The sequence below is a fragment of the Cricetulus griseus genome, chromosome 7 (genome assembly GCF_003668045.3).
Source record: "Cricetulus griseus strain 17A/GY chromosome 7, alternate assembly CriGri-PICRH-1.0, whole genome shotgun sequence".
NCBI classification, from domain to species: Eukaryota; Metazoa; Chordata; class Mammalia; order Rodentia; family Cricetidae; genus Cricetulus; species Cricetulus griseus.
The window spans coordinates 26,739,331-26,752,066 of NC_048600.1; the positions used below are offsets into that span (position 1 = coordinate 26,739,331).

The window sequence follows — 12,736 nt, forward strand, 5'->3', positions numbered from 1 at the left end:
AGTGATCAGGACACATCCCTGGGGTGGGGCCATTGGTTCTAACTTGTGTACTTCAAAGAGGAAATGACAGGAAGGAAGGAAGGAAGTGACAGTCAGGCAAACAGCAGGGCAGGGACTGCAGAGACTCACACTGGCAAAGGGAAGATCTAGCACAGGGCCCAAGCATCAAGGGCTTGCTTGACCCAGGGGTGGGGTTTCAGGAGGAGGAAGGCCCCTTCACTAATGTCAGGGTGTGCGCTGGGAAGCCCATGCCTACTGTTTGGGAATAGGTCCCTATCGTGAGGGGTGGGGACCCTCAGTCTGCAACTGACATTTGATGCCACACACATGCATGCACACACATTCGAGCACGCACACCCTCCCCTAACACAGTAATGTGTTGCCTCACCGACTACCCAAAGGCTCCCATCCCTCCTGGCCCCTGTGACAGCCCAGGAGAAACAGCTGTTAGGAGGAGTCCCCAGAGCTGAGGAGAATTTCTCCCCTGGGTGAGGGGGCGCTATTCTTACATATGAGCCATTCGTTCGCTCATTCATCTACTCCTTCCACTGCTGGTTATATTGTTACCAAGCATTCATGGACTTGGCCTGAAGATGTGCAAGGGGAATGACCCTAATCTTGAGCAGATGATGGGGAAATGCTGACTGATGGAGACAGGAAAGGAATTCTCAGAGGAGCCTCGGTGTGCTCAGAGGCAAGTGGCTATAACACTGAGTGCATGGAAATGTGTTACCTGGGTGCTGATACTGGGGGGTGGGGTGGGGGGATGGGGAGAAGCTCACGGGGTCAGAATCCTGAGGTACAGGAGCCCGATTAGCAGTTAAGTTTCAAGAGCTTGTAGATGCAGGTTTTGGGACCAAAAGTCTTTGTTTCTGCTCTGGGCCTGTCACCACTCCAGGCACGCTAGCTAAGGGGGACAACGAATGACTCACAATCCACAGTACTATGGTACAATGGTAACAGAACTGGCATAGGACAACACGTAAGGGTCTAGAACAGTACAGAACAATATAAAAAGATGGATAAATGAATGAGGGGCATGAGGAGGAGAGGAAGAGAGGGAAAGAAAGAGGAAATAAATACCATCAAACCCAAGGCATTCAGATTCATTTCTTGAAGGTTGGTTCAAGTTTACACAGACTGGGTGAAAAAACAAGAAGAAAACCCTGAAGCTACAAGGTAAGGCCTGAGATGTAGAGACGTTTGTGACGATGGGTTTAAATACCTGCACTAGCCCAGGTACCCTGATCATCGACAGCCTCAGAAATGTGTAGGAGGGCCTCCCTGACACTCTTACTTCCCTGCAAAGGTTTCTGGACAATTTGGTCCCTGAGCAGCTAGATCCCAGCTCTAAAATGCATCCTGTCCACAGGCCAGGTTTCTAAGGTACCTGAGAAATCTGTTTCCCTTCTAGACATGAATGTCCCTCTCTCGCCCTCCTGTCTGGCAGGTTCACTGCTCCTAGTGGATAGCAGAAGGCTCCATCTCCCCCAGGCTCCTGCCTGAGTGATGTCTAGATTCCCCATCATGGCTCCCCAGAGAACTGGCGCAATCTCAATTCATGTGCCCCAACCGAGTAGGCTTTGACCACATCCTAATAATACGCCCTGGGCAGATGCTAACAAAGAGAAATACCACCTTAAATGTCGCGGCTATGTGCTAGCACATGGTTCTGTCCTCAGGCCAAGGGACCCTGTGATAGGTGGTCTCCAAAGGAGCATATAGATGGAGGCAGGGCAAGCATAGCTCCCCACCTGCTTCACAACCTTTTTTTTTTTTTTTTTTTTTTTTTTTTCAGACTTGGAAGAAAACCTCCAGGGAATCACCTCAGGAGGTATTTGACTCATGTCTAATGTCTTTGGGAAGAAATAAAATCAGTAAGTCATGTCCATTAAAACATCATCCCTCCCTCCCATGCTTGCACACAACCCTAGGTGGGGTATAAGATGTGCTTGCAGCCCCTCAGGGGCCCTGGCAGCCATAGGCATTAGTCCAGTTGGGAACTTGTTTATGAGGAATTAGAAAAGCCACCTTTGGCCATTCTAAGTCTTGATATAGTTGGGGACACCCCCTCATTCCCCCACCTCCCCCAGCAGAGGAACCTACTTAACATATCAAAGCAGACCTGGCCACCAGGTTCTTCTAGCATCCTACAGTCCCTACCTATTACAGGGCCCTTCTGGCTGGCATACCCTGTATGCCTAAACTAAACTTCTTCAGCCCAGAGTCTGGGCCGCCCTTCCCAATTTAATGCAGCCATTTTGGTTTACCCTTTACCTCTTTCTTGGTCTCTGGTCTGGCTCTCCTCTCCCCACATGGCCCAACTCGGGGTCATGCTCACTCTGGAATCTCCCAGATGTCTCTATCTCTGTCTGTCTTCTCTAAACCTTCTCCCTCACCAACCATATCCAGGAGCAGTCATGTCTGTCTATGCCCCCGCCCCATTCAGATACCACAGGGTCAGAAGCCACAGGTTCTGCATGGAGCCTCGGAACCATGCTTGAACCTGACTATGAAGCCCCAGTGACAGGCATTAACTGAATATCTCTACCTACTACGTGAAACCTCAGAGCAAAGCAAGGGGAACGCACAGCTGAGTAAGATGCTCGCTGTTGGTTGCACAGGAGAGTCCTGGGCCCGCTCCTTTCTGCATGGGGCCTAGGCCTGTTCTGCCTGGTCACTGTGTCCAGGCAGATGGTGGACAGAGGGTGAGGGCACATAGATTAAGTTTCAAGATGAACCAACTGTCCCATCCTACCCTGCCACCAGGGTACAAGGCTGGGTTCCAGTTCCCCAGGGCACAGCTGGGACTGATCTCATGACCAATTAACATACAACCAAACACAGGAAGGCCACAGTAATTGTTTCACTGTGGAGGAAGGAAGTCAGGGAGGGAGGGAGCAAGCTGCCTGGGCACTCCTTTCAGCCTCAGAAGACCCAGCAAGGAATGGTGGCTGTGTGGCCCACAAACACAGTCCTTACCCACCTATGCTTTTGTTCCTGTCACTCACGTTTGGTCCAGTCCAGCCCCAACCCCTGCCTCTTCTTTGTATCAGGATCTCACTTTTCCCAGACAGGCTTCCAACATGCTATGGAGGATGATCTTGAATTTCTAATCCTTCTGTGTACTAGGATTACAGGTCTGAGCCGGTTCATGCTAGGGATGGAATGCAGAGCTTCATGCATGCCTCATGCATGCTCTGCAAACACTCTACCAACTGAGCTGTACCCCCTGCCCATCCTTTCTGAGCCATAGTCGTAACTCTTGCCAAAGGGTGGGCTCCCTGGAGACCCCAGCCATTGCCACCAGGCAAACATTTAAGTGGCTCCTGTGTTCTCAGTGTTTCAATCCTTAAAATGGCCACACTGGGCTGCAGAAGTGCAAGACCATTCAAAAGATGAACTAGAGAGAAATGTGAAACCTGGGCTGTCTCGGGAACTCAGGGACATGTGCCCAGGGTGAGCGGGGGTGGGGGAAAGCACTGATGTGGACCCCACCTGGAGAGGTCAAGATGTAGGAGGGAGGTGTCTGAGCTGGCTCAGATGTGGCTGGGAGAATCCAGCCTTCCTACATACAGTTCTGCCATAGTGCACCTTGTTCCATCCTATTAGGGTCACTGAACCCAGGTGACTGGCCGTTAAATTGTTCTCCAACTGGCCAAGACCCAGGCTGGCCTTGCTTACTGCTGGCCCAGGGCATCAGCTCACAGTGAACCTATTCTAAAGCAGGTACCCAAGAAAGGACAGGGGGTGCCCAGTAGCGGGTGAGGACAGCGGTTCCCATCCCCCTGAGAAGTCCACGGTGGACAAAAGGGCCAAAGTGCACTGTGTTCTCACAATCACCAACACTACTCTGCAGGCACGACCTTCCCCAGTAAGGTTGGAGAGGACACCCACACAAACTGATGCTGCCAAGTCATTGTCCTAACAATAAGCCTTGACTTCCAACACAGGCAAGATTTCCCTTCTCTATACCATACCCTGTTACCATGTGGGTCCCCTTGGAAGGAGGCCACTCCAGGAAGGCCAGGGTGGTCTGAGATGCCACCTAGCACCTTTGAACTGGTCATCCCAAGGTAGGGATCATCGCAGAGGGGGTCAGCCTAGTTGCTCTCTCCTACGGCAAACCCAGTCTCCAGTCATTAACCTAGAATCTTCTAGAGCAACATTTCTCAACCTTCCTAATGCTGTGACCCTTTAATACAGTTCCTCATGCTGTAGTGACCCCCCAGCCATAACATTATTTTCACTGCTAGGACATAACTCTCTGTCTGCTACTGTTATGAATCGTAATATAAAATATCCGATATGCAGGGTATCAGACATACAACTCCAAGGGGGAGGTCGAGACCCACAGGCTGAGAAACAGTGTTCTAGATGCTGCTGCCAGCCAAACAGGCCTCTATGAGCAACGCTGATCTTTGAAACCTGTAAGCAGAGGTGACTATCTACAAAGTCCAGAGCTGTCATTTGGTCCTTGGTGAGCTTTGAGCTGTAGGCTGTACCCGATGTCCTCTCATTGAGTCTGCGACTCACACTGTTGTCTCACCTGTCTGACCCATTTTCTCATCCTCTCCAGCCACACAGGTCTCCCATTCCCACTACTTCCATAGGGCCTTTGCTCCCAAACCTCCTCCAGTCTTTTTCCCCAGTCACATGTCCTGAGGCCTTCGTGGAGTACTTTATCCAAAAGGGAAGCCTCAACACGCAGCCTTCTTGCCCTAACTCTCTTTCCAACTTTATTTTTTCCCCATATTAAAATGGGGAAAAAAAGGGGGGCCCACACTTTATTCTGCTTTCCTTTGCCATTGAAATCCACAGCATGCAAGCTTACTGGGGACAGAGCATACTCTCAATATATGGGGAGTGTGTGCACACTGCTTGTCAAGGTTGGTAGCTACTGGAGGCTGTGACCAAGGCTTGCTGTATAGGCCTTTCCTCCACAGGGTGGGAATGGAGGAGGTAACCATCCTGGGGGGAGAGGGGTCTTCCCATTGGGCATGCCTTGATCTCTGACACCCTGGCAAAGTTCAGACATCACATTAGAAAAAAACTGCCTGACCCGGACCCTCCTCATTTAGTGCAGGGGTGTGTGTGGCTTCCAGAGACTCATTCTCTGTACACCAAAGCAACCAGGGGCCCCAGGATGAGAAGAGACCCCAAGGTCTCTAACGTCCATTCATCTGACCTCCTTGTCTGCCCCAGCCTCCAGACATTAGTTCCCAGGCTTGGCAGGATCCTGCCATGCCCCTATGTACTTGTGGCATCTGGAGTCAAAGACCCTGGGGCTGGGAGCATGTATGCAGGTGGTACTCAGTCAACTGCTTCTCTCTCTTTAGCCCCAGCAGTGCCCTCCATATGCCATTATGTCTATCTTCTATTGAGGGGACCCGAAGACCCTCCTTCCCAAGGCAAAGGCCCCTTTTTGCGTATCTCCTTCGGAGAGAGTGTACAGGGAATGTGGAAGAGTGAAGGGTAGGCAGTAGGAGACATCCTCTCCCTCTGGAAGATGAAGGCAGGAAAAGTTACCCCACCCACAGGAAGTCCCGAGGACACCCTGTTCCCTGCCAATCCTTGTATGAATGCTATGGGAGCTGGGAAGTCTGGGGAGAAGGAACCCAGCCTCACCCAGGTCTGCTGGGAGCTGATGGCCTATGTTTCTGGGGTGCTACATCCACCAGAGAGCCACAGATGGAAGTACCATTTGACATCTGTCTGCCTCCACATCTGCAAGAACCCTGACACACATGACCTCTCAAAACAAAGGTGGTGGTGTTGGCCTCATGGCTAAGGTCTGGCTTATTCTGGGGACAATTTTAAGGTACACAGACACCCCCTCCCACCCCCTACACTGTGGGGTACAAAGGGAAGAGAAGATAAAAGGAACCTCAGGAGAGAGATGGCTCTGTTCTCCATTCCCTGCTTTTATACTGAGTTCCCAACTCTGCTCTCTGGACAAGCACACAGGCACACATGATGCTCTCAGAGAGACCAAGAAGAGAGGTTTGGCACCTAGAACCCATAAGGGTTCTTCTGATCTCCCAGCCTCAGTTTCCTGACCTGTCCCCTAAGAGCACTGGGTAGACTGTCCCCATACAGTTTCTACAAAAGCTAACCCTCCTACCCACAACCCTAATAATCTGCAGCCCACTGGCCTCAGAGTGACTTACCTAAGGCCAAGCAGAGGCCAAGGCAGAGCAAGGGTCAGAACTGCTGGGAGGGCTGATGCACAGGCTTGGCTGGGCTGCTAGACCATGCCCCTGGAAGAGAAGAACACAGGTCACATGGGACGCTGGCATCTAGATGAATCCACGTGTTCCCTCCACTTGCACCCAAGCACAGCTGGGGTGTGTCTACAATTTCTATGATCTCCCATTAACAGAAACCTCTGAGATGCTGATCCCCCTCGGCTGGGGTTTCATTATCACAAAGCCAGTATAGGCACCAGTCATGGCCATGGCACTTCAGGACACAAACCTGGCTCAAAATGTTAATTATAATCCAACTGGGTGACCCTGGCCCATCAGAGATGCAGCTGTGTGTGTTGTGCCTGGCTCTCTGTCCCTTCTGGTCATTAGGAGGTCTGGTGGAACACCCAGGATGGGTTTGGTAGGTTTAAGGAATATCCATGTCTGGCCCCTACCTGGGCTTATACCCTAGACCGTCTCCTCAAAGCCCTGATGGCCCCAGCCAGGCCTGTCTTAGCCAGGGCACACAGAAGATATTCTAATGTATACATTGAATAAAAATACATCCAGGGGCTGGAGAGATGGCTCAGCAGTCAAGAGCACTGGCTGCTCTTCCGGAGGACTAGGGTTTAATTCCCAGCACCTTCTTGGCAGCTCACAACTCCAAAATCTGACACCCTCACATAGACATACATGCAGGCAAAACAGCAGTGCACATTAAATAAAAAAACAAAAACCAATGCATCCTGACTCAGACAGCACACAAGCCCTCACCATCCCAGGAAAGGAAACACCCCGTCTGCATCAAGAGTCACTCTACCTTTCAGGATACCTGGCAACCCAAACCCCCTGTAGAAAGACTAAAGGCCCAGTGTTGCATCCATTCCCTTGAGGGGAAAATAAGCTTAGGGGGCTGCTGATTGATTCAGTAGCCAAGGGGCAGCCAGGATGGGACCTGGAAAGTCCCATCACCTGTCACCCGAGCATGGCTTCTCTTCCTAGGCTATGTAGCCTGATCTCAGTTTTCCCTTCTGGTGCATGATCCCTCCATCTGCAGCAATAGTCACATTCCTATGTGCTCCCTGTAGGAGGACTCGGGGCTCCCCTTGTTTTGCAGATGGGGTGGGGACGGGGATTGTGTGTCTGCCCTCCTCCCATCCAGCCTGGTTGATTGGACACCACACAGTCAGGAACACATCGGCTTCATTTCCTTGTATCAATGCACACCCTGAAGCTGTTTACAGCAGGTGCCTAATACTCAGCACTTTATAAAGGAATAGCCCTGACTTAAGACTTGGCCCTAAAATTCAAGATCTGGACCAGAAAAACCACACCCTTCCCCACCCCAGATGTGTGCACATTAGCGTGGTTATATGCACTTTGGTGCAGGTGCATGTGGAGGCCACTAGAGGGCATCAGATTTTCCCCTAGAGCCAGAGTTATGTGTAGTTGTGAACCTCCCAACATGGCGGGAACTGAACTTAGGTCCTCTCAAAGGACAGTGCTTTAAGCACTGAGCCATCTGTCCAGTCCTCATAGGCATTTTCAATGGATTTTATTCTAGGGTAGTCCTAGGTTCACAGAAAAACAGAGGGAGACACAGAGACATCCTCTGGGCCCATCTGGTCCACACCCTACGTCAGAATGGGACATCTGTCCCATTATGATCATTGCTGTCACCCAGGACACACTTTGAGCCATGTATTCTGGGTTCACTGGCGCACGTGGAAACATGTCTTCTATACTGTATATAGACTGATTCCCTTGACCTCAGCATCCCCTGTGCTTCACCTTGTCCAAATTTTCTCAAGGTGTTTCAAAAACCCCAGATTCAGTAGGTTCCAAGAGTCCTGATCTGACACTCAGGAGGTCAAGACCCAGGCAGATGGCAGAAAAGAGGGGAACCCCGTGGAAGATCGCCAGAACACACAGCATGTTGGCTGCAGAACTTACCAGGCAGGTATACAGTCAGTCACTGATTTCCTCATCTTGCCTTCCCCACAACCTCAGCCAAGAGTCATATTCTAAGGGGTTTACCTATGAGGCGGAGTCTCTGGGACATGCCCAAGTCATTTTTGGTCAAGTGGAACACCCAAAATGCAAATCTGCAGCCCAGGCCCCACCTTTCTGCATTCACCATTGTTAACCAAAGGGGAATTTTGTTTTTGTTTTTTTGAGACAGGGTTTCTCTGTAGCTTTGGAGGCTGTCCTGGAACTCACTCTGTAGACCAGGCTGGTCTTGAACTCACAGGGATCTGCCTGTCTCTGCCTTTGGAGTGTTGGATTAAAGGTGTGTGCCACCGCCGCCACCACCACCACCACTGCCACCCCCAGCCAACCAAGGAGGAACTTTAAGAGATCACAGGGTATACAATGACATGAGTTTACACAACCAGAAAGAAAAGGAAATCATGATACTTGCACAAAAATGGAAAGAACTGGAACTCACTGTTAAGGGAAATGAGCCAGACTCAGAAAGGTGTGTGTGTGTGAGAGAGATGAAACTAGAAGGGGAGCCCAAGAAGGGAAAGGATCCAGGGAGGGGAGAAGTAGGGTACAGGATGTACATGACATGAAAGCAGAAGGCTCTTAGCAAGGGAAGGAAGGGAACCAGCTGGAGGGGGCAGGAGGCAGAGGGAGGGCAAAGGGGAAGGGGAACAAATGAAAACAACGCACAATGGCACATATGTATGATGGTGACCTTGAGGAGCCCACTTTGAGAAAACCAAATACTCTATATAGTAACCTAAAAAGTTTAAATTCAGGCTGGAGAGAGGGCTCAGTGGTTAACAGTGGCACTGCTCTAGTGGAGGACCTGGGTTCTGTTCCCAGCACCCATACGCCTGTAACACCTGCTCCAAGGAGATCTGATGCTCTCTTCCGGTCCCCACAGGCACCTGCACCCTGTTGTGTGCCCCCACACACACTTTAAAAATGAATCTTAAAAAATTGTTCCAGGAGGCAGAGGCACAAGAGCTAGTTCCAGGACAGCCTCCAAAGCCAGAGAGAAACCCGTCTCAACCCCCCCCCCCAAATTGTTTTAATTCTTTAATCCCAGCACTTGGGAGGCAGAAGCAGGCAGATCTCTGTGAGTTCAAGGTCAGCCTGGTCTCCAGAGCAAGTGCCAGGATAGGCTCCAAAGCTACACAGAGAAACCCTGTCTTGAAAAACAAGAAAGAAATAAATTGTTTTAAAAAGTTACTACAGGATGCAATGGGCAAGTACCCCACCTCTTTTTAGGGGTGTGACTATGTGTGGGATGTCTCCCCCTCTCAGCTTCCAAGACACGCAATATGAGTGTCTGTGTTGGCTAATCTTGGCCATCAACTTGATTGGATCTGGGGTAAAAACACACACACACCTTTGGGTGGGTGAATCTGTAAGTGTATTTCCTTGAAGACTGACTCAAGGGGCTAAGACCCTCCCCGAGAGTGGGCAGCACAGATACAAGGGCTGCTTATGCCTGTCTTCTCTCTTGCTGTTGAGTGCGTGTACTCTGGCTCTCATGCTGCCTACACCTTCATTTTTCAGAGCCCGTGTTTTTGGCCTTCTGACATACACTGAAGACCAGCAGCTCCACACCTTCAGCACCAGACTGAGACTGCTACCAGCTTTGTGTGCTGACCACGTACAGTTCTCAGCATATAGCAGCCATTGTTGGACTACACTGTCCTATTGTGTAGGCCAGTCTAAGAAGCCCTCCTTGTGATATATATTCATTCTATCAGTTCTGTTCCTCTAGAGCAGTTGTTCTCAACCTATGGGTCATGACCCCTGGGGTTAAGGGATGTTGACCCTTTCGCAGGGTTGCACATATCAAATATCCTGCATATCAAATGTTTACATTATGATTCATAACAGTAGCAAAATTACAGTCATGAAGTAGCAACAAAATGATTTCATGGTTGGGTCGGCACAACATGAGGACCTGTGTTAAACGGTGACCACTTCAGGAAGGTTGAGATGAAGGGACCAGCTCCCCTTTCGGCAGCCATAACAGCCGAACACGTGCTTGTCTGACCTTGTCCTAGACACTAGAAAGTCAGATGCCTGCCTCGTGACAAGGAACCAATCAGAAGTTAGCTGGTGGCACTATGCTTTACGACCCTGGGTGTACTTTACGGACATTGCACACAGCAATGAGCACAGAGTATAGCAACCACCCTGGGAGGGACTATGGGCCATAACAACCAGCTGACCAATCAACACAGGGCAAGCCCTCCAAGCCTGGAGGCACACCAATCGTGAGCCTGTGCGTACTCCTAGACACTCCCCTTACGCTGTCCTACAAGATCTCTCAGGAGCCCCTAGGAGTTGTCTTTGCTAGCCATCCACCATGGCAGGTGGGTGAAAGACCCGAGCTAACATGGAGTTAGCTCGTTAAAAAAAAACAAAACAAAAAAAAAACAATAAAGCCTCATGCAGTTTGCAGCAAGCTCTCGAATCCGCCTGGTGATTGGGGTGACCGAGGTCATGGCCTGGGACCCGGGATACCTGAGTTTTCCGGGGGTCTAACAGAGGAGCATGGCTCTAGAGCGCCTTGGCCCTCAACCAGCTGCAGGGGCCTTGGCTGTTCAGTTACAACAGCCCACCATCGCCAGTTTTCTGGGAGCAGCTTTATATGACCACCAAGGGACCACTCATCAATCCCAGGTCACTACAGGGGACTACTCCCCATCCAAGAAAACACTTTGTTTTTTGTTTTGTTTTGCTTTTCAAAACAGGGTTTCTCTGTGTAACAGTCCTGGAACTTGCTCTGTAGACCAGGTTGGCCTTGAACTCACTGAGATTCCCCTGCCTCTGCCTCCCAAGTGCTGGGATTAAAGGCGTGTGCTACCACCACCCCACCAGGCCAAGAAAGTGCTTTGTATCAGCCATCCCTATCCCCTAGAGAGGTTCCCAGGCTTAAAGGGAACCTGCTGGGTCTGGGACAGGCCCAGGGGAAATTCTTATTTTAAGCTTGGTCCAGCTGCTGAATGATCTTGAGCACACAATGGGCACATCCTGGGACCTCAGCCACTGTCAGGTTCTCCGTGAAAGGGAAGGCTATGGAGTGGTGGGAAGGGATAGCTGGACTTCACTAGGAGTCCAGCTGAAGCCTCTGCCCTGCTGGGAACCAAGAATTCAAGAACAGAGAACCTTCACTGCGGAGGGTATCAACAGACAGAGGCTATTTCTTCAACATAGCAATGAACCATGCCTAGGGCCTGAGTGTGTAGGACCCAGGAGCACAGCCTGGCTCCTCTTGAAACAGTTTCTGGAAACCTCACAAACAAGATTTCTAAGTGTTGTTTACAATGAAACATCCTAACTGTCTAAGTGACCTCTGTGACCTTGTCAGGCTGTAATTCTGTACCTCAGGGCCACATTCAGTTCCATAACATCCATTTAAAGATGTAGTTTTGGCCAGGCAGTGGTGGCATGTGCCTTTAAACCCAGAACTTGGGAGGCAGAGGCAGGTGGATTGCTGTGAGCTCCAGGCCAGCCTGGTCTACAGAGTGAATTCCAGGATAGCCAGAACTATACAGAGAAACCCTGTCTGGAAAAACCAACAAATGACAGATAGTTAGATGATAGATAGATAGATAGATAGATAGATAGATAGATAGATAGATAATAAAAAATAAAGATGTAAAGGGCCACCAAAATCAGACAGAAGACTACTCAAAGATAAGGAGTGGATGCTCCTGTGGGCGTTTTGTTCTTCCTTGAGCATTTACCCTTGTAACTTATTTATTTAGCATATGTACATAGGTATACACATTCATGTGTGTGAATATGGGCACCAGTGTGTGCCACAATGCACATGAAGCGATCAGAGAACAAACATAGGTGTTGGCCCTGGCCTTCCACCTTATTTGAGGTAGAATCTACACAACAGGCCAGACTCACTGGCCTATGAGCCCTGAAATTCTTTGCTGGGGGAAGTCAAGGATCTGACTGTACCTGAACAAAGGTCTCTACAAGATAACGGAACTTTTAAAGTCGCAGTGTGTTCCACTGTGTGTCTTCTGTTAACACTGTAACTAACATGATAACATGACTAGGGAAGTGAGATGGATCCCTGGAGGAAGACCCGCCACCCCCATCCCTTCCTGCCAGCTCTGACACCATGCATCTCCTTGCAGGAGAGTCCTCCATTCCAGAGACCCTCAAAGCCAATTGGGAATACTCCATTAACTTGAATTGCAAATGTCTTCGCTGCCCTATCATTCAGCCGCAGGGGCTCCCTGGCTACCCGTTTTCCAGTGGCAGAGAGAGATTGCAGTCATTGCTGGAGACAGACTCAAGGAGCTGAAGTCGTTAGGCGGGAATAATTATGTGGAGCTATGTCTGGATCCTGATTTCTGTCTGCGATTGTCTTACAGATTGTTGAGGAGAGATGGGTGAGTCACACAGAGCCTGGATGAAGGTCTTGCTGCTCCAAGGATGCATAGGCATCCAGGCCGGAAGGAGCTTTGGGCAGAGCCAGTACAAAGGAGGCACAGCAAGGCAAGGCAGGGCTGCTGCACCGGAGCCCACACTTCCCCTTTTCTGTGGGAGCCCAG

General features: G+C 50.2%; 1 protein-coding gene across 2 annotated transcripts in view; it reads right to left on the minus strand.

Annotated features, from left to right (window-relative positions):
- Positions 1-12,736, minus strand: part of Hpcal1 (hippocalcin like 1) — a 104,850-nt gene that overhangs the window by 17,421 nt on the left and 74,693 nt on the right. Inside the window, exon 2 of one of the 2 annotated variants that reach the window (XM_027424682.2) lies at positions 6,171-6,260. The exons of the other annotated variant lie outside the window; for it this stretch is intronic. The gene's annotated coding sequence lies outside the window, so the exon portion shown is untranslated. The remainder of the gene's footprint in view (positions 1-6,170; positions 6,261-12,736) is intronic. 2 annotated transcript variants of the gene reach the window in all.